Source organism: Taudactylus pleione, unplaced genomic scaffold (assembly GCF_031769625.1).
Source record: "Taudactylus pleione unplaced genomic scaffold, aTauple2 ptg000306l, whole genome shotgun sequence".
NCBI classification, from domain to species: domain Eukaryota; kingdom Metazoa; phylum Chordata; class Amphibia; order Anura; family Myobatrachidae; genus Taudactylus; species Taudactylus pleione.
The window spans coordinates 9,580,053-9,605,565 of record NW_028284707.1 but is presented as its reverse complement, the minus strand read 5'-3'; the positions used below and the strand labels follow the sequence as shown (position 1 = coordinate 9,605,565).

At 46.7% G+C, this 25,513-nt stretch overlaps 1 protein-coding gene across 1 annotated transcript in view; it reads left to right on the top strand.

Moving 5' to 3' along the window:
* Window positions 1-273: 273 nt before the first annotated feature.
* The window catches only part of LOC148511484 (uncharacterized), a 288,840-nt gene continuing 263,600 nt past the window's right edge, over window positions 274-25,513 (top strand). The window contains exon 1 of the mRNA XM_088442213.1: window positions 274-343. The gene's annotated coding sequence lies outside the window, so the exon portion shown is untranslated. The remainder of the gene's footprint in view (window positions 344-25,513) is intronic.

Sequence of the window (25,513 nt, the reverse complement as noted above, 5' to 3'; positions counted from 1 at the left end):
CTTCAGTTCAATCCACGTCACTCCAGTCCGGAGTCAAAGCCCAAGCTCTTCAGTTCAATCCACGTCACTCCAGTCCGGAGTCAAAGCCCAGGTTCTTCAGTTCAATCCAAGTCACTTCAGTCCGGAGTCAAAGCCCAAGTTCTTCAGTTCACCAGTTCAACTCAGCAAGTCTTCCTGGCGGCCCAGTCCGGTTCCTCCAAGTTTTCTACTGGTTCCAAGTTCCTGTCATTTATCATCAAAGGCAGTTCTCACTGCCACATAAGTCTTGCAATAGAGCTATCTACCTCATCTGTGATTCCTGTCATGCCGCTCTCCGCTGAATCCAGTTCACCACCTGAGTCCGGTAACTCTCAGACACCAAACGTGACACTATGTGAGCCAGGGGTTGTGTGACATGAAGAATGGAGGAAAACATCGAGCCCATATTTATCAATGAGTGATATTCTTGTTATCCCTCGTTACTAAGCTTAAATGGTGCTCCAGCCAATCAGCTTCTAATTGTCATTTTGCAAACACATGAGAGGTAGGAGCTGATTGGTTGGAGCAAAATTTAAGATTTGTAATGAGTGATAACAAGAATATCACTCGCTGATAAATCTGTGCCTGAATGTTAGACAGTGTAAACTGGCAAAACCTCCCAACAGCACAGTACATAAACTGAGGCAGGAATATTAAGGTATCAACATCACCTCTATGAGACACAAAGTTCTTGTACACAGCATGATTTTAATGCTTCTCAGAAAAGTTATGTTAATATGAGTTTTATGGTAAATTGCAACACGGTGTCAACAGGAACTTGGCAAAGAGCTGGGAAAAGTCTCGGCAGCTAATGTGTTAAACTGCTTTTTTGTGAAAATCATACTTTTTTTTTTTATTATATCATTAATGTCAAAAGTAATTAAATTCTGATTAGTCAAACCAGAGCGACAACTTTGTATGTGTGCAGCGGATTGTAAGATGTAATTGTACAAAATCCTTTTACGAATTGTTCACAAATTTTGATGAAACCAGTCGTAGCTCATAAACAGTCTGCGGATATGGGATATATGAGCTTTACACAGAATGTTAATAGTAGGTGTAGTTAATTTAGAGTCTTCATCGGCTTTTCTCTCTCCTTCACTCCCCATTTTGAGCCTCTATCCCAGTCCTTCCACTTCCATCTCTGCAATATCTCCAGGCTCCGCCCCTTTCTCACCGCGGAAGCAGACAAAACACTAATTCAGACCCTCATCTATTTCTGTAACCTCCTCCCCTCTGACCTTTTGCAGGTTCAGTCAATCACTACCCGCCTTATTTTTCCTCTCTCTCGCCACTCTACCTCAGCTGACCTCTCTCTGCCAATCACTACACTCGCTCTCTAATCATCAACCTGACCTGCAAAGCCCTCAGGTTATCCCCTCCCCCTACATCTCCATCCTCATTTCTAGCTACGTTCCCTTATGCCGCCTCACTGCCACATGCTGCCCCTGACCTGTGGCACATACTCTCACAAGGGTTGGGTATGAAATCCAGGCTGTCTGGATGCCGCTGGTCAGAATACCGACACCGGCGTCCCGACAGCCAGAATCCCGACACCCATAGAAACGAACGTTAAGTGTTTTCCTTACCCTTACACTAAATCAGTGGCGTCCTTACCTCATTTGACACCCGGTGCGGGGAGTAGTGATGGCTGGGCTAGTAGTTTGCGTGTTGGAGCCACGCGGTGGGGAGAAGGGGGTGTGACCTCATGGGAGGGGGCATGGCCTCGCGGTCCGAGCCCCGTTTTTGACACACCGGGGGTGTCGGAGGTGCGGGCTGACCCCGGGGACCAGCCTGTCTGAAGTGCCGGCTCCCTCACTGTGTCAGGAGCCGAGTGCTTCACGTAATTCAACAGTGCAGCACCCGGCTCCTGTCACTGAGGGGGAGGTCTGCACCTTGGTGTCACCCCTCGGCGGGTGACACCCGGGTGCGGCCCGCACTCCCCTTGTGACGCCACTGCCCTAACCCTCCCTCCCCGGTGCCTACCCTAACCTCCCCCCCTAACGCCCAAGCCTAACCTCACCCTCCCCGTACCCTAAACCTAACACCCCCTCCTCGGTGTCTAAACCTAACCTTCCCCCCTATTGCGTAAACCTAAACTCCACCTCCCCGCACCCTAATCCTAACACTCCCTCCCCATTGCCTAACCCTAACCCTCCCCCTAGTGCACAACCCTAACCCTGCATCCTAACCCTCCCCCTAGTGCCTAACCCTAACCTCCCCCTAACACCCCGATACTTACCTTTGGAGATCCCGACCTGTCGGGATTTCGGCGCCGGTATTTAGGCATTTATTTTGTATTTGACATGCCCTTTTACTAAGGAATTTGTACCATTTGATGGCATAAGCACAAGAGTGCGTCTGCTTTTGCACAGTTTTGTTTTTTGGATGAAATTATTTTAATGAGCTAGATGAATGGAAAAGAACTTTATAGGCAAATTCCCTGATTTATGATTCTATGTCGCGTGATCCAATCAGAACCGTAACAAGGAGTTCTGAGCTCCCTGTGCCGGCCCCGCCCACTTTGCGCATTACATCATGAAGTCGTGCATGGGGGTGGGCCCGCTGGCACCCAAAACTGCAGCAGTGCCCGGAGAGTATTGAAGACGCTTTGGGCAGCTGTAATTATGGCAGGGTGCCTGCAGCGTCCAAAGGACTCTACTGGCGGCATTGACGTGGCAATCCTGACTACAGAGTGCTATTTCAGCACCCTGCTAGCCAGAAGCAAGGGCTGTGTGGCTGCGACGGTGCCACCCATAGAGCCCTGCGTTCTGTGCTGCCCCGCTGGTTGCACACCTCTAGTTGCGGCCCTGGATCCAATGCAAGTGACCTTACTATTAAGTTTTACTTTTATAAGGGTTTGAGAGTGTCACAAATGCACAATTTTTTTGTTCGGCACATAACCTACTATAATTTGATATACCGCATGACTGGGTTTAAGGAAGTCAAAATGTCAAGGTTACAAACTCAATAATACCCCTTTTACACCAGAGCAAAAACCTGGGTCGCAGCTCAGTGTAAAAGGATCCCTGAAAAATAACCTGGGTCAAGTGACCTGGCAATCTAACTCAGGTAGCTACCAGGGTCGGGCCCAGGATGGACCTGGGTAATGGTGCAGTGTAAATGGCGCAACCCGGGTTATCAGACCTGGGTCATGCCTAAAATGAGCTGATTGGTGGTTGTGGAGCAGTCACCTCCCACTTTTTATGACCTCACAAGTTTAGCAGGGCAGACCCAGGTTCAGTTTGAACGGGCTGACCTGAGAATAACCCAGATCGATGGTGCTGTGGAAACGGTGTCTGATCTGGGTTGGAACCATCTCTGAAAACCCAGGTCGGACCTGGGTTTATGGTGGAAAAGAGGTATTATTTATAAGCAGATTTCTAAATGAAAAAACAAAAACAAAACACATTTTAATTGTGTTTATTCTTTGTTTTAAAGCTGTCCCTATCAAATTTCAAGCTGGCGTCTCAATTTAATATATATATATTTTTATATTTTTGATTTATGGTACCGTGAATTCCCTGATTTTGCCCCATATTGCTGTCAAACATCAAATATTAAAAAAAAAAAAAACTCTTTGAGGGGCTTGTCGTGGCAATTTTTTAAAAAAAAATATGAAGGAGATTTTGTATTGGTAAGGACTTGCCACTCACTGACGATTTGTAAAGTGGATGCTGTTGACCATATATGGTGAGAAGCAGATTCCAGTGTTTACCAACCTGATTGCTATCATATTATACAGTGGAGCGAGAATTTCATTAAATGAAAACAGCTTATTAATTCTGACCCTTAGCAGCTTTAGGGGTCTATTTACTAAGCAGTGTTAGGAGACAGAGTGAAAAGTGATAAGGTGCCAGCCAATCAGCTCCCAACTGTCATCTCACAGGCTGTGTTTGAAAAATGACAGTTGGGAGCTGATTGGCTGGCACCTTATCACTTTTCACTCTGTCTCCTAACACTGCTTAGTAAATAGACCCCTTAGTACTGTACCAATCACCAGCACAGGGCCCCACTGTATTTATACCACATTCACATCTATCTTTTCATTTCTTTCTATATTTGAAATTATTTTGCTGGCACAAGACTCTCTCAGTCGCTTTTATTTTAATATTATTAATAAACGTTAAGTTTTACCAAACCAATCAAACCATACACGTTCACTGGTGACTGTTTTAAGTTTCCACTTTCTCTTTTTGTGTGTGCAGGTGTCGGACTATAGTAAGAACTTTGATAAATGACTTAATGACATTTTATTATACACAATGAATGAGACAGACCAGTTCTAAACCATTTCCCTGTGAGTCTCTGCTCTCCTGGGATAACAAGTCCACAATTAGTATCACTGTTATGACAACCATGAAGCACAACCCAGACCTATCAGACATACCGGGGTGCAGCCTGAACACTTACTCCTATGCAGACATGTATCTTCCCAATCACTCGCTGTCCTGTCTACTGGCCGCGCACTGTCTGGTCCAAGGCTGTGACGCTGGAAGGGGAAACATGTTCTTTAGAGCACATAATTATGTAACCCACATGCTGAGAGATGCAGGATGTGCTTCAGTGCAGACTGAGTGCCCGCTCCACCCTGACATCACTTCTCTGGCTTCTGCCAGGTACCAATGACTTTCAGTTATCTATTATGGAAGTAATAATGTAATCTTAAAATAAGCAGGGCTGGAGCGGTAGCTATTCTCTGTGTGGGGTGTGGACGGAGTGTAGTATCCAATCATGGTAAAACGGAACGATCAAGGGTTAATTGGCTTAATAATATTCTTTTACAAACTTGTAAAAAATATATGACTTTATTCTCAAATGTTCATATTATGGTGGTTGTGTGTCATCGGAACTTTGTGCTGTAACGATGAAAACGTAGGTGAGGTGAGGTACAACCAGTGTCAACATCTGATTTCCCAATAAAAGACCACTTCCTATAATACCAATGATTTATTTCTGTCCTTTCCCACTACACTGCTTACTTACCTCATATAGGGGCTGATTATGGGTGGGACAGCAGGCGGATTTCGTGGATTACCGCATAATGTGCATGCGTAAGGGATAGAAATTGTAGACTGCGCCTGCAACTGATCAGCTGGGTACACACTTAACAGATATATCTGCAGATGATGGTTGTTCATACACACTAAACAACCATCATCTGTCATCTGGCCATGGGTCCTGCTGGCCAGGGAGCACGTCATGCCCCCTCCCCATGGCCCAATATCATCTCTGTACTGATGATACTCAGATCTACCTTTCCTCCTCCGACCTCTCCCCCTCTCTCCTCACTCGTATCTCCAACTGTCTCTCTGCTGTCTCTTCCTGGCTGTCCCAACACTTTCTTAAACTAAATATGTCTAAGACTGAGCTGATCATCTTCCCACCCACCCCCATAACCTCACTGCCCACAATTTTATTATCAATTGACGGCACAACTATCTCCTCTAGCTCCCAAGGGCGATGTCTTGGAGTTATCCTGGACTCTTCCTTCTCCATCAAACCACACATTAGGCATCTTTCACAGTCCTGTCGTTTCCATCTCAAAAATATATTTTCAAGATCAGACCCTTTCTCACCTAGGATGCTACTAAAACTGTTATCCACTCGCTGGTCATCTCCAGATTGGACTACTGTAACCTCCTCCTATCTGACTTTCCAGACTCCCACCTACCCGCCTTATTTTTCAGAGCATGGTAGGGATAATCATTGAGGCTATGCGCCACCATTACATGAATATCACTCAATAGTGTAGGCAATAAAAATGGGAAAGAGAAATAGAATCAAAAGCCTTTATATCCTGCAGTACTAAGCTATGACCACAGGGGGAGTTTCAGGATGTCCGAAATGTCAAACTCAGCAATGTTGAAAAATGGCAACTGTTGGTTCTAGCACAGGTTCTTTGTAAAACATAGAGAGATTATCCTATTAGTTACTGTGGGAAGCAAGATGAGTGTCAGACAAGAATGGATGTACTGTGGCGGCTATTATCCCCACTACAAGCACTGAGAAGGGACTTGCTATCAATTGGTCTCATTCAGACCCAGTCGCAAGCGCCGATGCGCTCGCAACTGTGTTGATGGTTAGCCCTGCGCACGCGCAGCAGCCGCACTGTGTGTGCGCAAGCCCCGGAGCGAGAGAGAAACTCTCACGCTCCGGAGCTCTCTACAAAAGGGGCGGTTGTCAATGTTGATCGACAGCTCGCTCCGTTTTATAGGCGGGCCGGGGGGATGGTTTCAAAAACGGAGGAACGCCTACCATTGTGATGTCAGTGGGGAGCTTCCTGCTCGATCAGAGCAGGAAGCTCCCTGGGGCTTGCGGTTGCCGAGACCCAACCTTAGGGTCTCGTTGCAAGCCCCGATGGTCGCGATGGTGTTCACCATCGCGACCATCAACCTGGTCGGTCGCTAAGCTGTACCAGCGACCAGGAGACCGCACTAAAAAAAGGAAGCAGCCGCCCTCATTCAGAACGAGCGCTCGCTTCTTGTGAGCGCCTCTGAATGAGGGCCAATGTCCTCAGAGAGGCTGCTGAGGGGAGAGCTGAGCAGGGCGCAGTGGGAGCTGAGGACCACCCACACTGAGTCACAATGGTGAATTCGCTGTGTCCATAGAGCCGCTTCCAGGGGACCGGAGGAGGTAACAGGGGAGTCCCAGCCAGGAGTGGCAGCGGCACCTCCCTCTAGGCAGCAGAGACCGGCGATGGCCGTGACTGGAGAGCAGCCCGCTTTGGAGCCGCCTCCAGAGGGCCGAATCAGCCAGTGGCAAAGTCCCTGTCAGGTGAGTACCGGCGGTACTGCCCGGAGGGTAGTGGAGGTCTGTGGCGATGGGGTCAAAGGGAGCGCAGTCACTGGTTCGAGGGTATCCCGAACTTTAGGCCGTGGCTTCAGAGGGTGAAGTAGGCCCCAGTCAGGGGGCAAGTCCAATTTTGCACAAAAGCCTAGGGAAGTGAACTGGGGTGTCCCAATCATTCAGAGGTCCTTAAAGAGGGTCAGAGAAGCAGGGTACAGAGCAGGCTGGTCACTGAAAGGGACAGGTAAGGCAGGAGCTTCAGAAAGCCACGTCCGTCCAAGCTGCCGCCTAGGCCACGCCCCTGCCTGCATCATACGTTTTATACACATACACACACATACACACACACACACAGACATATACACACACACAGACATATACACACACACAGACATATACACACACACAGACATACACACACACACACATACATGTCACATACACACACACAAGAACAAAGTACAATATACTTGAGAGAGTGTACAAATATTCAATCATTTTATCACTATCTACATTCAACATTAGCTTTGGATGCGAAACATTCGCCATTGTCTCTCACTTGTTTAAAGTTCAGTGGTACCTTGGAATGGCAAACATCCCTTATTTTCTGCCTCATGGGACATACACACTAGACGATTTTTATGAACGATATCGCTATCGTTCATATCGTCCAGTGTGTATGCACTGATCGACCAACGATGCGCGTTCCCGCAGGTCGTTAACAATATCCCCAGTTGGCTGAACATGCAGCTCCCCCGCCCGGTTCCACCACAGACGATATTGCCGCATACACACATCATCTAGTGTGTATGTGGCTTTAGGTAGCACAATCTTAAAGTACAAGAAATGCTTCTTATGTACATATATGTGCGTCTACTGTAATGTACTTTACGAGCCCTTTGAATCGTCACCAGTAAATTGAGAGCAAAAATCGTTTATTTAAATAATTTCCTCATCCTTCAGCAGTTTTTCACTGTACTGTTTAAACCTCTTTTAATTTTCTATTATGAATGTACCTTAAAAACAAATGTTGTCACCCATTATTACCACAATCTTCTCTCTTGTTTGCTTTTTTAACATTTGTAGAGTTGGTTCCAAACTAACATTGTATGCTTTTCTTTTATCTTCCTCTGATTGGGACTGTTTATAGTTCTTATATGCAGTTTTCTTGGAGAACCACAGTGACTTTCTATTACTTTAGCTTCTACTAATGTATCTGGCACGAAGCTCTGTATTCCACCTACAGTATTATAAGTCAAATTTGCCTACCTGGGAGATTCCAGAAATGAGGTCCAGTGGGACCCCTTCCCCCAATTCTGGTGTTTCCCAGACGTTCTGGAATAGTAGGCAAGTATGACAAATATCTCTGCTTTGTGATAATCTATATCTCTCTTGTGCTGCGGTTCTGTGTTACGGCCTCCTGTACATTAAACCAACTAGTCCCCAAGTTTCCTCCTACAGACACAGTTGTTGCTTTCCCTCCATTTATGAGAACTACATTTAGGATAGTTTCTTTGTATATTGGTTCCCTAACTAATTGCTTGAAAGTTGGCCAGCTAAAGCAATCCTGATAGATAAATAACATCTGCCTCCTCTTTCACTCCCTGATTCAACAATCTTTACTACACCTCCTATCTCTGGGCCTGATTCAGCAAGGAACGCAGATGCTAATACGCACGCAATCGGCCGATTGTTACGTTCTGTGCAGGTACAGTGGCCCTGATTCAGAGCCGGACGCTCTGACACAGCGCTCGCACTGAATCAGGGCCGTCCCTCTTAATTTTTAGAGCGGCCTCCTGGCTGCTCGTATAGCTGTGGGTGACCATGGGAACGCCTCCGTCTGGGCAGCCACGCCCCCCGCACGCCCACCAAAGGGGGTGTGCGGTCACTCACCATCGACAGCACGGTACAACGGTATCAATGCCGTTCATACATCAATGATCATATCAGCACAGTGTCTCACACTCCGTATGACTTTTCATTAATGTGATTTCAGTGCACGCTGCAGTGAGACTTAATTTCCATACTTATGATACATTTGTTGTATCATTTGGTTCAGTGTATCAATGCGGAGGTTGAATATATAGCACCCATGTTTATTATTTTCAGTTTATGGTCAGAGCAATAATCATTTGTTATTATCCGTAATCATTTGCATTTGTCATTGCAATTTTATTCATTTTCACAATGATCCCTATGGCTACATGCATTTTCTGAAGTATCAGTGTGTTTTCATCAACAAATAGATCTTACTGACTGCTTTGGGGCTCGTTTACACTTAGATGTGGGGTCTATTTACTAAGCAGTGTTAGGAGACAAAGTGATAAGAAAATGATAAGGTGCCAGCCAATCAGCTCCCAACTGCCATCTCACAGGCTGTGTTTGAAAAATGACAGTTGGGAGCTGATTAATAGACCCCTAGGTCAGTTATATGACACGACCCTCAGATGTATCAGGGCCCTATTTCCACAGTGGAGTTGATTATACTAACCACAAATATAGATACAGTATAAAGAAATTAACAAGGTGGCAGATTATTAATAATTAACAAACATAAATGTCATAAATCTAATATATATGTATATAACCTGACATAATTCCCATTTGTTTATGTACCCGAACGACATCAAGAAATGTTATAATACAGCTCAAATTACTTCCACATAACAAATGTGACATTAGTACAAATAATTCATCCTGCCTCCTAAGCACATCATTATCCTGGTCATTTTGGTAATTACCTACATATTTCTTTCAAGATAATTTTTTATCAATGGTCTTCAAATGTATTATTTATCGACTAATATATCTGACCCAGTGTATGTAGGTCACCTTGGTCTGCTGCCCTCCTGCCCAGTCCGCCATGTACCCATATTTTCACTTCTCCGCCCCCCACAGTGCTACAGAGTGCTTGTTCTGTTTTGAAGGCCCCCACCGTGCCCCATCATGCAAACCCCCCCCCTTCCCCCCCGCTCCCGTACTACTTACCCTGTTTACGCTGGCCGGTCTTCCTCTCCTATCTGCCTCGTAGTGTTAGCCATTGGGGGGGGGGCAGGGTGCGCCCTGTCTTCCATAGTGCATGCATTAAAAAGACGGGACAGACCATAGGAAATTATTACAGTATATAGATGTTTAACACTCTTGTCTACACTGTATGCACAGTAGCGATATCACCGGGATTGAGGCGCAGGCACCATTTTCCCGGAGACCCACGCATACACAGTAGATTCCGGCACCAAGCCAGGATCTACTGCACTGCCAGAGAGGAGGGGGCCCGCACTGAGTCTGCACATGTGCCCTCTCATCTCTTAGAATGTCCCTGGGCACAGGGCACCAACTTTTCTAGTTACGGCTCTGAATATAGGCCTGCATAACATTGTGCTCTTGGTAATGCTAATTATCGTAGGTGAAAGAGAACGGTTATCAATAGATTCACACCTTTGGGCATATCCAATTGGTGCAGCCCAGGCCTATTCAATTAGGCCGTGCATCCCCGTGCGTAACGCTGATTTTAACTCGCAGCCTAAGGAGCTTCAAATGAAATCTGCATTAAATGCAGATCTGGGGTTTCACGTGCGGGGAAACTCATATTACAGCATTTTATGTGGAATCTATGTGTTACCGCGCTTTACCCCAGGATCTACCATGTGGGGAAGATGCAGAATACTTGAATAGCTCCAGGCATGAAACATGAAGCTTTTCCCCTCGTGGTAATCCCCGCGCCTATAACTAGTCTTCTTTTAAATTGACTTAACAGACCATGTCATGAATTTTAAGTTGCTTGAAAAGGTTAGTACAATATATTTATTCCAATTTACCAATTATAAAGTGTATGGCTCCATCTAGTGTCTGATCTTGATTATTACAAATACAATAAAGCAGTGTCCCCTTCCCAACACACACACACCTACAGTACTTCACAATTTTTGGGGAGTCGACCCGGAATCAGTATGATTTACCACCGGTGGTTCAAATCCCGACAGCGGAAGCACAGCAGGGGTGAAGATCCCGACTTCTAATTTAGGTAAGTATCGCTAACCTAACCCCCCCCTAACCCTAACTCTCCCTTAGGGGTGCCTAACCCTAACCCCCCTCTAAGTGCTTAAACCTAACCCCCCCATCCCTGCAGGCTAACCCTAAGTCTCCCGTAGGAGGTGCCTAACCATAACCTCCCCCCGGGGTGCCTAACCCCCCCTTCCCCTAGCCTAACCCTAACCTCCTGGGTGGGGGGTGCTTAACCCCAAGTCCCCCCCCGGGAGCCCCAAACCTAACTCCCCCCCCCCCCCCCCCCCCCGCAGCCATCCACACCCAGCGCCCAGCTTACCTTCGATCTGTCGGGCTCCTGGCGTAGGTCTATTGACAGGCGTCAGGATTTTGACACCTGTAATTAGACACTTGCCGAGATTAGACAGTTGGGATGCCGACGGTCGGCATTCAGAGCATCGGCTTCCCGACTGCATAACGTCCACCCGACCATAGGGAAAGTATTTGGCCCTCCAATGTCCTGCCCTCTTCCTAGTGAGGTTGCTACAGTGTTTGCTCACAAGTGTTCCAGACTCTTGCACAGTATAAGACCATACTTCTACTTAACCCTTTGTCACCAATTTGCCCGTGTACCGTGCCCTTGGACAGTATAATACTATGCTTCTACTAATCCTGTCTTATTACATTGTCTTTGTCTGCGAGGTACCAGACCCTGGAACTGAGCATACTTTTATCATTGCTGTGCAAATTGTCCATTTCTGCTTAGCTCGCAAATTTCTTGCAAATAGCACCTGCCTTGTGTACACGGCTTACTTATTGCAACTACTGTACATAGTATTTCCATCAACTTCGGCTCATCTTTTGGTTTTAGATCTCTAGCATTTGAGGTCCTCCTTGAATACACTAAAGCTGACCACACATCTAAAGATTATCTGTCCAACCAGCCAACTAGTTGATTGGTTGGAATGAAAATCTGGTAACGTATGAAAGCAAATGACAATCAGCAATTTGCTCCCAAACACTGGAAAACTGTTGTTTGAACAAATAATTTAGATCAAACATTTAACAAACTTGTCTGAACGAAAATTTTCATCTGTTTTCTGGCATTTAGGAGCAAATTGCTGATCATCATTTATTCCCATTCCTTACCAGATTTTCATTCCAACCAATCAACAAGTTGGCTGGTTGGATGTAAGTTGGTCTAGTGTGTGGCTAGCTTAAGATAGCAAGTAGGAAAAAGTCTCCAGAAGGAACAACCCCAGGGAAGCCAAAGGGAAACAAAACATCTCCATTGTAGTGACATGGAAACACTTCAGTGGTTACATTCAAGTGTTGCAATTTGTAATCACACATGTGGTCATTGTATTATGTGCTATTTCTGGTACATCTAAATCATATTAGCTGACTTCGGCAGATCCGTCTCTGGGAGGTCCGTGGAACAGAGGTGTAGGAGGGATGAGGTGGGTTCCCATAAAATACATCATCATGGCCCTACTCCAGCAATGTTTTACCGTAATGCCCAACTTTGTGCTGCTGGGGGCGGGACACACATTTCCAAGCAAATGGCGTCCTCATGCCCGCGACCCGCACACTTCACCATGGAAGTGGTGGTGCCAAAAGATTACGAGAAAGTTGCCCACTTTTCCTCACATTCAGGAGTCTCCCAGCAGACCCAGGAGAGTGGACAAGTATGATCTGAATATTACTGGTGATATAACCTGTAATGGAGATTTAGGAGCATGTAGCACTAAATATATAAGTGTATATAGATGGAGCTCAGGGACAAGGGCAATGCAATAGAAAAGCGCAGGGACAGTATAAAAGCATTCACACTTACAAATAAAGGTGCTCCTAGAATGATTACATACTTAAGTACAGTCCCTTAGCATTTATGCCACTTTCTTTACGTTTGCTGGCTCTGAGCTGCCATAGCCCCAAAGGAGAGGTGTTAATAGACACATCTATTCTATGCTGTGAAGAGAACTGGATCTTGAAACTATGGGCCTGATTCAGCAAGGATCGCTGATGCGATCGCGCATGCAGACGGCCAATTGTTGCATAATGCGCATGCAGACTGAGTGACAGGCAGAGTAAAGTAGTCACTATGATGGCATATGTAGTTTGAGTACTCACTGCGTGCAGGAAGGCTAGCACTTTATAAGTGAGGTCTGACCTACTGTAAATGTGCGAGTGGCTCCGATTGTACTCAATGTTACCGATGTTTTGGCTGGATTGCATGGTATTACGGATGGGAAGTGGGCATCTGCATGTTGTCCGTGCGAGTGCTTTACGTTAACAAATATTAGCATACTTTCCAAGCATACCTGCGTGCGCGATTGCAGCCGCCATCACATCAGCGATCCTTGCTGAATCAGGCCCTATATGTAATGTGGGCCTGATTCAGCAAGGATGGCAATTGCAAAGCTGCACGCAGGCTATAACCCTCCCTATGCAGTGCCCCCAGTAGTGGTCCCCCCGATACAGTGCTCCCAGTAGTAGTCTCCCCCCCAGCAGTGCCCCCAGTAGCAGCCCTCCCCCAGCAGTAGTCCCTCCCTATGCAGTGCCCCCAGTAGTGGTCCCACCAGTGCAGTGCCTCCAGTAGCAGTGCCCCTAGTAGTAGCCCCCCCCAGCAGTAATTCCTCCCCTATGTAGTGCCCCCAGTAGTAGTCCCTCCAGCAGTGCCCCTAGTAGCAGACTCCCCCAACAGTACCCCTAGTAGTAATCCCCCTCTATGCAGTGCCCCCAGTAGTACCCCGAGCAGTGCCCCTAGTAGTCCCCCCAGCAGTGCTCCTACTAGTCCCCCCACCAGTGCCCCTAGTAGTACCCCCACAGTGCCCCTAGTAGTGCCCCCAACAGTGCCCCTAGAAGTACCCCCGCAGTGCCTCTATTAGTATCCTCATCAGTGCCCCCAACAGTGCCCCTAGTAGTACCTCAGTAGTAGTCCGCCCCCCATCACTAGTGATGTCAGTGGGAGTGCCTTCGGCTCTGAGAGCCAAAAGCACTCCAGGGCTTGCGGCAACGAGACCCTACCACAAGGGTCTCGTCGCAAGCCCGTTGGTCGCGATGGTCAAGACCATCGCGACCATCTTCCTGGCCGCTCGCTATAGCTGTGGGTGGTCACCCACAGCTATACGAGCGGCCAGGAGGCCGCTCTAAAAACTCAGAAGGACAGCCCTGATTCAGAGCGAGCGCTCTGTCAGAGCGTCCGGCTCTGAATCAGGGCCTGTATCTCTTCAGCAGCCCCTCCCCCTTTTTCTCCTCTCTCCCCCTCCCCCTTGTCTATTTCACTTATCAATAATTTATTATATAGATTATCCTTAGCACTACCTTTTTTCTTTTCGTCGTTACTATTGTACTTTTTAGGACGTCCTCACCTTATCTACTCTACAGAGTATTTGATTCTTTCTCTATGTGGTCTGTACATCACTGTGTGCCTTTCTCCTTTCTTCAATCTATACTCATGCACATTGTGGGTAATTTTGCATGCTTACCTACACTCCCGTGACATCCGGGAGACTCCAGAATTTTGGGGGAGCCCCCCAGACTCTTGCTTGGAAGAGTAGGTGACGCCGTATCCTGCACACTTCCTAGTGAAATGTTGAGGACTGGGAGCATTATGCAGTGATTGCAGGTACTTTATATGAGGAGTGGGAAGGGCTAACATGAGGCGATTCTGTAGGGCCTAATAAGTGAGGTGCCTGATCCCACCCCAATCATGTGATCAGCTGCATCTACCCTCTGGCCTACACCTGGTGGGGAGAATTGAAATCTAGGCAAGTATGTATCATTGTGATGTTATTGGATGATTTTTAGGAGTCTTTGGCCCTCATTCAGACCCACTCGCAAGCGGGCGCACGTACGTTAGGCGTACGTACAAAAATATTTAAATTCAAGGGCTCGCTCGTATTTTCGATCGCATCTAAAAATCCTCCCCAAACTCAGACGACCCCTCCTCTAACTAACGAGCGTGCGAAATAGCGAGCGTACATCCCCGAAATGGCTTGAAGGGAACGCACGCACAAGTATAAACCGGAAGTGGCCATGTCAGATGTCGATTACCTGCTCCTTTATTCTGCCTACCTCCATCAATCGTATCATGCCAATCAATGTATCAATTAGCTTAATGGTTTTTTTTTTTCAACACAATGCAAGAAACTTTACTCTTGTCCGTGTTTGTGTTTACCCGCAGAATACGTACGGCTTAAACATTCGCTTTTATTGCTCAAAAAACATGTTAGCCACAATGAAACAATTGTTCTATTGCTGTGGATCCCCGCATATTTCCCGGGGTTCATTTCTTTATTTAAATTTGCTTACGCATGTCACTGCATCAAGCCTATCATAACTCTCCAGAGATTTCTGGCCCTGTCGAACACATGACTCATACACTAACCAATAAAATTGCTCCTGTTAATTTCCAAGATACATTAGCCAATCAGAAATTTTTGGCACACTTTATCAAAAATGAATTTTAAGAAAAACACCATTGCCATCATGAGAGCCTCCGCATTCACCAGGCGCGAGCTGCTGGTGCTAACGGAGGTGATGGATCGGCGTATCACCAGCCAGCCTCCACCCATCACCAACCGGCAGAAGCGTTCCGCATATGCGGAGGCATGGGCCCGCCTGCGCTCCTTCGGCTCACGCCGCAACATCGGCCAGCTGGAGCGCAGGTGGTCTGACCTGCAACGGCGAACGCCCCGCTTGCTGGCATGCTTTCGCATGCAGATAGTGGAAAAGTAAGTGTTATGTATTGTGGTTTTCATGTTTGTCTTTGTGGGGCAAACTGCGTGTGCATGTTTTCATGTCTGTCCTATTTTTTCATTCTCATCATATCTGCATGACCATGTTTTCCCTCTATTTCTGATATATTCATTCTACTCATATTTGCATGTTTTCTGTTGGTGGTGGGTGATTTTAAAATGTTATTTGGCCAGGATTTGGCCAGAAACTAACCACAATTTGTTTGACATCTTTTAGGGGGACAGGCAAGACTACGCCGTCACCGTCCGGCCAGACGGCGGTCCCGCCCACTCTCACCCACCCCCAGCCAACACTCCACCCCAAATAATTCCCCTATTCCCCCCTCCTCCCAAGCCTTCCAAGACCCTCTCCCGGAACTGTCGGGCCTCCTTCCCCTCCGTCCCCCTTCCCCCTCTCCTCCAACCACCCCTCTTCCAATTACCCCCTCCCCGGAGTCCGTGATAACCCCGCCCCGTTCTTTGGGGAATGAAGGCTCCTCCGAGGATGAAGATGGAGGGACTTCGGGATCTGCTGTTTTGGCTACCGGTATGTTTTTCTTTCGCCTTTATTTTAACCACAAACTGTTTGTATGTAATCATGTGTCGTTCCTTTATTCGTGATTTTTGGGTTGTTTTTTGGTGATTTAGCAGTTTGCCTTTACCTCTTCCTGCTGATTTCAACATACACATATCACACCTGTGGGTATTTCTACATAGGCCTTGTAATTTTTGCAGCACCCCTTTTTTTTTAATTTTGGTTTTGGAGTGATTTCGTTGTGTTTTTGTTTTTTTAATGTGGATTCCCTATTGTTTGATTAATCCACACACTTTTCTCACCCACAGAGGAACAGAGGCGTCGGCAAGAGGTCGAAGATTGTGTGGCACACATGCGCCAAAATGTAATTGGGGTGCTTGTGGCCCTTGACCGGCTGTCTGGCATCCTTCGGCAGTAGTTTTTTTTTGTTTTTATCTTTTTCAAAATAAATTGTTTATTTCTAATATACGTTCTGCCTCATTCGTTTTTTCAAAACCAAAGATAGTTAACCCTGACATAAGTAGACTGTTCCTGCAAGGTTTTGCATTTTTTAAAAATTAGATTGGGTTTTGTATTTGTATGTAAAACACCCTCAAGAAACACATAACAGTAACAATGTCATTTCCCTTTTTGTGTGTAGTGGCAATTAGATATTTCTACATTTTACAGGTTCCTAGTTGGTGGGCAAGCTGCTTAGGCGAATCTTACAAAGCCAAATGATTGGACAGGCTTCCTTTTGGTGTGGGTTGGGAACCTGAAAACATATTTCATTTTTGCTCAACTGGCGTCAGTACTGGATTACCCCTTAGTCAAATGTAAGGTGTGTTAACCTGGTTAAACTTGCTGGTAACGTCCAAAAAAAGGAAGAACATTTAACTCTCCAAACATTTATTCACAACATAACTGAGAAATCAAAGTGGTCACTCACAAAAAAAACACAGTGATAATCTCAAATACAACACATACCCAATAAAAAAAAAAAAAAAAAAAACAAATCAAGAACTGGTTGAGGAAGGACCATGCCAAAATGATTCCAGAAACATGGCGTTGCGATATGGGTTCCAGAATATATTCCCAAAATGACCAGATCCAGGTTTGGTAAGGGTAGCATGAAGTAGTGAGCGTTGTAGTGCCAAAGATTATGTGAACAAACCGAAGATGGTGAAAAAAAGAAAACAAAATTAGATGTTCGCAAACAACCACAAACACATTAGGTTTAAACACTGTTTTGTTAAAACTTACCTAAAAAATCTGGCCACCACATCATCGCGTATGGCCCCCCCACATACTGACCTCCGACCAACCTCGGGGGGCCATCCTCAGGTAAGGCATCCTCTGGCTGCATTGGGACACCACTCCTTATGGCGATGTTGTGAAATATCCCACACAGGACCACAATTTTCGACACCATATCCGGCAAATACATGAGCTCGCCACCAGAGCGGTGGAGGCATCTGAATCGGCCTTTTAAAAGGCCGATACAGCGCTCCACCACTTGCCTGGTGGCTGTAAGTGCGGAATTAAATGCACTTTGTGGGCCTGGTGTGGGAGCCAAATAAGGAGTGAGCAGCCAGGACATGCAAGGATATCCACTGTCTCCTCTGGAAAAGAATTGACAACATCAGGAACACTGTGTATCAAGCTTAACATTGTTATGTACAAAAGGTCTCCACTTACCCAGAAGCCACGCATCACCAGCTTGTAGGTTGGTTAATTTGTGCCATATCCCTGATTGCCGGATGACGAAGGAGTCATGTGCACTTCCGGGTAATTTAGCATTCAGGGACAGGATCTGGAGGGAGGCATCACATACCACCATTACATTCAGGGAGTGATAGTGTTTCCTGTTTCGAAATATGGCCTCCAGCCGGGCTGGAGGCTGAAGTGGTATGTGAGTACCATCCACAACCCCTATGATGTGTGAGAAGGCAGCTATTTGGTAAAAATTGGCCTTGGCCACACTAAGGGCACCCATATCCAAAGGCATTTGAATAAAATGATGGAGGTGCTTGAAAAGTGCCTCCATCACTGCCCTCAGGATCCGGGAAAAGGAGGATTGGGAGATGCCCGCCACTATTCCCACCGTTGTTTGAAACGATCCTGAGGCACAGAAATGTAACACCGCCATAAATTGCGTAAGTGGTGGTATTGCTGTTGGACTGTCAATTTGCCGCTCAAGATCACTTTCTATTAATGAGAGAGTGTCTATGATGATTTTGGGAGGTAGACGGTAGCGTCTTAAAACCTCATCATCGGGCATTCCAAAAAGGGTGACACGTGTTCGAAATATCTGGGGCCTTGCATGCCTACGATGCCTACGCCTGGGACGAGATTGAGGTTGGTCGGCTTCCGGGAGCATGGCCAGAACAATCCGCCCCAGATCAACCTGAAATTCAAAGATTTCAAAGTAAGGCTTTTGACCCACCCCAAAACTATATTAAAACAACTTAGCTTGATGATACCATCCATTGCTGCTTACATGCCGGGGTATTGTCATGATCCGTCCAAACTGAAAATAAACACCAAAATTACTTGACACATTTCACTCTGTGCATTTTTGTTTACAAATTTTGTGCTAGACCAAAGTTAAAATATGCCAAACACCCATTTAGCAAAACAGCAAAGCGACATTTAACACAGTACATCAAAATGGGTCGAAATGTTGGCACAAAAAGCGAAAGAGAAACCACCAAAAATTTAGAATGATTATTAAGCTGTTAAAAATGCGCTAATTAGTTCGCTAATACAAGTCACAAGAGTAACTACTAAAAATGCGCTAATTAGTTCGCTAATACAAGTCACAAGAGTAACTACTAAAAATGCGCTAATTAGTTCGCTAATACAAGTCACAAGAGTAACTACTAAAAATGCGCTAATTAGTTTGCAAATACAAGATAAAAAATGGACTTACCAAGAGCAAATATATAAGAGTCAAAATCAAAAGGTCTTTTGGGTCGAAAATAAACAAAATCTAAAATAGAAGAAATTATGGATCCAAAAATTACAAAAAATAAGAAACACAATGAAACAACAATTGAACAAAAGTTAGACTTCACAAAACTTACCAAATCAAGAAACGAGGTCCCAAAAATATAAACCAACAAAGATAACGGAAAAAAAAACCGCAAATCTAACCAACAAACGAATCTCCAACCGCCAACTCCTTTCTACGCAATCAATAAACTCCAGCCAAGATAACCTCCAACAATCCAAAAACGCCACCTCGACTTGAGACACACCAAGCCATAAATAGTGTTTCGTTTCCCGCACAAATTAAGGAGGGATCATAGGGCCGCACAATCAATGATGCGGCCGCAAAATAAGGACGCATGTATAAATACGTCACGAAAACACATTCAAATTCTGGTGTATTTCTTGTTTGGACCTCAGACATGGCGACAGACCAGGGAAAAAATGCCCAAGAGTCAGGCGGTAAGTCTTTCATGCATTTTGTATCAATGATTAATTTGAAACATAAGATTAGGCAAGTTGTGATTTTGTGAATTCTGTAAATTTACACAAATAGGTGAGGAGAATGACATGGAAGAGGTTGCTGGGCCCAGTATTCCGGCCAAAGCGGCCAAAAAAAAAAGGCAGCCACATTTCACAAGAAAGGAGATGGAGGTTTTGATCCAGAAGTGTGTGGACATCCTGCCACAGGCAGACAGGAATATGAGTCTAAGCCAGAAGTGGAGAATGTGGGAAGAGGTAGCCGTTGCTGTCAATAGGGTGGGTGATTATGTCCGTCTAGCCCGGGATGTCAAACGGCGGTAAGTAAACCCTTGCCCCCCATAAAAACAAACCCCATTTTAAACCAAAGGATAATGGCTTCCATTTTTATCCCACAGTTGGGGCGACTTCAAATATCGCCTAAAGCAAAAACTCGCGGACAGGGCTAGGCATGCAAGGGGGACAGGTGGGGGTCCCACCCCTGTGTCATTGGAGTTGACGGATTTAGAAGAGCTGGCACAGGGGTATGTGCAGCCTGTGGAGGTGTTTGGCGTGTCCAACATGGATACGGACATGCCAGACTTTGCGGCTCCTCATGTTGTCCCAGGTAAATCTTTGGATGTCATCAACTCTGAAATGTTATTGTGCCAATATGTAGATTGTAATGTGAGGCTTTTCTCTTTTTTCCTAACAGAGACACAGGCGGATGAGTCTGCTCCAGAGGGGAGCCTTGGCCGCCGAATTTCTGCTGGCTCTGCAGGGGAGGAACCAGTACATCCGGCTGAGGACCCTGCAGAAGCCAGTCCAGGACAATCCCCCTCGCAGGCAGTGGCCCTCCTCACAGAACTCAATTTCAAATCGGATTCCCATACGGAGATTCTGCAGAGGATGGACGCCAGTCTGCTACGGGTGGCTGAGGCCCTGGAGCAAAATGCTGCGGCCAACGAGACCATTGGTCAGGCCCTGGCGGAAAATACCAGGGCCAACATCCGCATCACCAATGCCCTGGAGCAGCTCGTTCGCCAGCACATGGTCGAGCTGACCTCCCTTCCTGCCGGAACATCAGGATCCTCCACCTCTGGCACAACATCAGCCAATCCTCCAAATGTGCCTAGCCCTGTGCCTAGTCCAGAGGCCACAACATCTGCCTCTGGACAGGCCAGCCCGATGACATCCCGGACCCGGTCTGGCGCCCTCCCTCCCCCATCCAAACGGGTGAAAAAACGGTGACAGCAATGGTGACTTTTCCCACAATCCTTCTGTGATTGGCTCATATTCCTTTCGGGTCAAAACTTCCCTCTCCTTTCTTGTGAAATGTTTTTATTTTTTTGATGTATGTTTATGTCAACAGTTATGTTGGGCCAATTTGTTTGATTTGGGAACATATCTTTGGGCAAAAAAGATGTCCCCAAAATTTTTTAAATAAGTTTTTTTGTTTGAGCAATAAATTGGAAATTAAACAATGACATTGGATTGTGAAATTATTGTACAAATGGGTTACATTTAATCCTGGGCCAAAAGGCAAAAACTCGGCCAAAACAAAAAAAAAAAAAAAGGGCTCTTTAAGGAACGTTTAAAAATTCATATAATTCGGCAAATTCAAGAGGCACAAATAAAATGGTGCGAAACTGAAAACATGATGAAATTATTGTTTCAATAGGCCCTAACCACCAAATTGCTGCCCAAACAAACCCCCCCAAATGTACGCAAATTGACTGTGTCATCCTGACATTAGCAGCTCTGAGTTCCACCTGCGTACGTTTTGTGCTATCCCAAAAAACTGATTTCAAACCACATACCAAGCCGGTTCGCAATCCAACACTAATTGCTTTTCTGCCCTCCCGCGATTAATCGCAACAACATCGTGGAGTCCCGGGACGGAGCAGAAGGCCATCGCCAATGTGGTCGAGTAATCCAGACCCTAAGCTGTGCGAGCATTTGGAAGGGAAAGAGGATCATCCAGTGATGTAGGAGTCGGTCCGTACACATTTTACGCTCGCATCTGCTAATGTATGTATGCCCCAAAAACGCCTCGCCACGCCTGCGTTTTTCCATCTCCACCCTCGTCAACACCCTAAAACGCCCTGTTCTGTCAATCACATTTGACATGTCACTTCCTGTACGCTATTTTAGGAACGAGTCCAAAAAAACTCGCAATCTGCAGTACGCACATGCGCAGTGTTACACCGACACATGCGCGGTTATTCAACATCGGAACGCAATGAGCATACTGCTGTTAATGAGCGGCTCTGAATGAGGGCCTTTGTTTGATGGTGAGATGGTATGTGATGAGTAAGTATGGGATATCATATTACAGAAGCGATTGGAGACTGCATATTTGTGAACTTTAACGGAAGTGACATCACTGACACATGGGATGGATCAGAGGCCCTGATTCAGAGCCGGACGCTCTGAAAGAGCGCTTGTTCTGAATCAGGGCGTTTTGTTTTTTTTTTGGAGCGGCCTCCTGGCCGCTTGCATAGCTGTGGATGACCACCCACAGCTATTCCGAGCAGCCAGGATGATGGTCGCGATGGTGAAGACCATCGTGACCATCGGGATTGCGACGACACCCTTGTGGTAGGGTCTCGTGGCCGCAAGCCCCAGAGAGATTCTGGCTCTAATAGAGCCAGAAGCTCTCCCACTGACATCACTGGTGATGTCAGTGGGGCCGCCCACAAATGGCAGGCGTTCGCTTGGGAACGCCTTCGTTTGTGAAGCCACCCCCTGGCCACGCCTCCAAAATGGTGCGAGCTGTCGATCAAAATCGACAGCCGCACCCTTTTGGTGCGAGACCCGGAGATAGCCGGGTCTCACGCATGTGCACGTTGGAGCCGGCTCCGGCATGCGCAGTGGCCTAGCATCGACCCACTCGCGAGCACATAGCGCTCGCGAACGGGTCTGAATCAGGCCCTGAGTTCAGACCAACTGTGATTACATGCCAAAGTGATGACATTCTATTTTTGCATTCTTTAGCTGGATCCCTCTCACGGGGAGTTCTGACTAGAAGCCATGGGCTTTTATTGGGTAACACCATCTAAAGATGGCGTTATCCACTGGGTCCAAGCTCCAGAATGAAGCATATGGACATGCGGCCAAAGCTCTGAAAACATCTTTAAAATGGCGTCCAATATAATTGACGTTTTGTCACTATACAGTAGATGAGTATCTGAGTGTGTCTCTCTTGTGCTGGAATGCTTTGTAAGTCATGTGATGAGCTTGTGATTGGTCAGTATTACATGAATGATCTGATAGGCAGGCTATATAAGGCTTGGTATCATAGGCGTCTTTATAATGGGCGCAAGGTGTGGGGGCCCCATAGGAATGTATACTTACCTCTCTGCCGTTCCCAAAGTGCTGCTCCACAGCGCTGCACCGGAGCTGTAGAGCAGCAAACACTCATTGGGAAAATGGTGGCGGCCATTTTCCCAGTGATCTGCACATGCGCAGAAAAGATGTCCCTGGGAAAATAGGCGCTGGCACCATTTTTTCGGGGACCTGTGCATGCGCAGTAGATTCTGGCATGAAGCCAGAATCTACAGCGCGCTGAGCCACTGACAGAGAAGAAGGGGCCCAAACGGAGGCTGCACACGGGCCCCCTCCTCTCTTAAAATGCCCCTGTTTGGTATGACAGACTCTAGCCACACACACTGAGGAAGTCCGATTGGACGAAATGCATCTGGGCTTGGCCAACAACATGGACGTGACTGCAGTCAGTGCGGATTACAGTGAGATACCAGGAGTACCTGGCTTTATGTGTCGACTGGAGATTTGCTGTTTTGGGCTATTTGTGATATTTATACATATGGCATTGCCAAATGTGAGTATTTCTATATATTTTTAGTCAAGTTTTCTCATTTTTAACGTACTTCACCATTTGTGCGCCTCCCATTCTGTATTCTATGTACAGAGACCAGGCCTCTGGGAATAGGGTTATTGTGGAGCGGTGCAAAAAAAACAGACTTTACCTGGGTTTTCTAATGATTATGGACACTGGTTTACACACACACATATATTGCGCAATAAGGGAATATCTGTGGTTAATTTATTTATTAATCTTTATATTTTATAATGCACACATATCACACAGTGCTATACAGAGAGTGTTTAGTCATATCCCTGCCCAGTGGAGCTTACAATCATTAATCCCTACCACACACTAGGGTTTTTTTTTATTTCTTTTCTGTTATCAGAAGCCAATTTGACAGGGATGTTTTTGGGTTGTTACAGGACACTGCATCTGGCTAGCAGGGTGCCTGGAACGGCAATGTGCGGCCAGTGTCACTGCTACAGCGCCGTCAGAGCGCCGTTGGACGCTCCAGACATGCCGCTGGCAGCCTGTACAGCACTTTGGAGCATCCTGAGGATGCTTTGGCGGTTTGGCTGTCCTTAATGGCACTGTTGTACCAGCCTCCTCAGTATGACATTGGGGGTATGGCAAGCACAGGGCACTGTGAAGCCCTGTTATGCTTCTGCCCATACCCCCCCCAACCATCCCGATTTTGGCAGGAAAGTTTTGATCCTCAGGTAATCTCCCGCGCATGGACTGCAGCGTCCCGCTGGGAGGAATGGTAGGGAGGGAGCTCTGTCACCTCTGTGTGCGGGAGGTAGGGGGCAGCGCAGCAGCTGGGGAAGTGATGCACACACTGTCTGCATGGCATGAGATGGGAGTGTGATGTGTGACCACGCCCCCTTTTCATGTACGCGCTGAAGGTTTATGCACAAGAACACTATCCCCGTGTCTTTATGGCCCCCCAGTCAGGGGCGTATCTATAATGGGTGCAGGGTGTGCAGGGAACAGGAGACCCTGGGTCCAGGGGGACCCTGCACCGCACACCCTGCACCCATAATAATACTTACCTCTCTGGAGTCCCACGTCCGCACGGGCGTCCGGCGCTGTAAAACAACGGCGGCCATTTTCCCGGTGACCTGTGCATACACTATAGACTCTGGGCACACTCTAGTGCCCAGAGTCTATAACTCTGGCGCTGGCTGTGCACAGCCCAGTGCGCTGCCGGCCGCCGGGTGGAGAGGAGGGGGCCCGTGTCGGAGACTGCACACGGGCCCCCTCCTCTCTAGAAACGCCCCTGCCCCCAGTCATAAGTGCCCCGGGCCCCCCAAAGCCATAATCCAGCTCTGACTCTGGCTAGATTTCCTCGTTTAAGCTTATTAGGGAAAGCAATCGTTCTATGGGCCTGATTCAGAGATGTGCGCTAATGCCACTGCTGTCGCGAATTTATTTGCAGCAGCTGTGTGAAAATATGCAGATGTTGCATCCGCCGGGATTTATATTAAGACCCCCCCTATCCTTGGCGACTTCGCAAATCCAAGCAACTGCGTACAAACGCAGCATCGGTTGCAGATCAGTCGATTATCGGAGTTCTGAGTGACCCTATGCCACAGCCACTTTTACTGCGCACGGGATCGCAGTCGCATGCCGAGACACCCCCCAAAAAAGGATACTACATGGATTACCTCTCCAAAACGTCCCCTTACTGTCAATCACACTGCAGGAATATTTGCTGCGACCGCGGATGATAATGAAAGTTGGCGACTAGGCAGTGCGACACAGGCACAGACCGCTGATAATCGCTGAACTGCGGAAGCATCTGCATCGCATCCATCTCTGAATCAAACCCTGTACTGGCATTTTTATAGTAGGGCATGTTATAAAATACAGTCAGTATTCCCTTTGTATTATTTATTTTCCAACACCTGCACTGTAAAAATTCCTGCTATTGTAAATAACCATGTAATTAATACATACTCCCAGCATTGCACTGATGACACACAATGCTCTCTACACAGCCATGCACGCCTTGCTAATACAATGTCATTCACCCGGCATAATCACCATGCATCTCATTCATTCCCCAGCTACATGGCAATGCACGCTCTCTAACTGTCAGCTCCTGTCACCTCAGGGGCTTAATGCTCCCAAGTTGCCATAACAGACAAGCATTCCCTCACAATGCTAAACTAAGGCTTGGTGTCA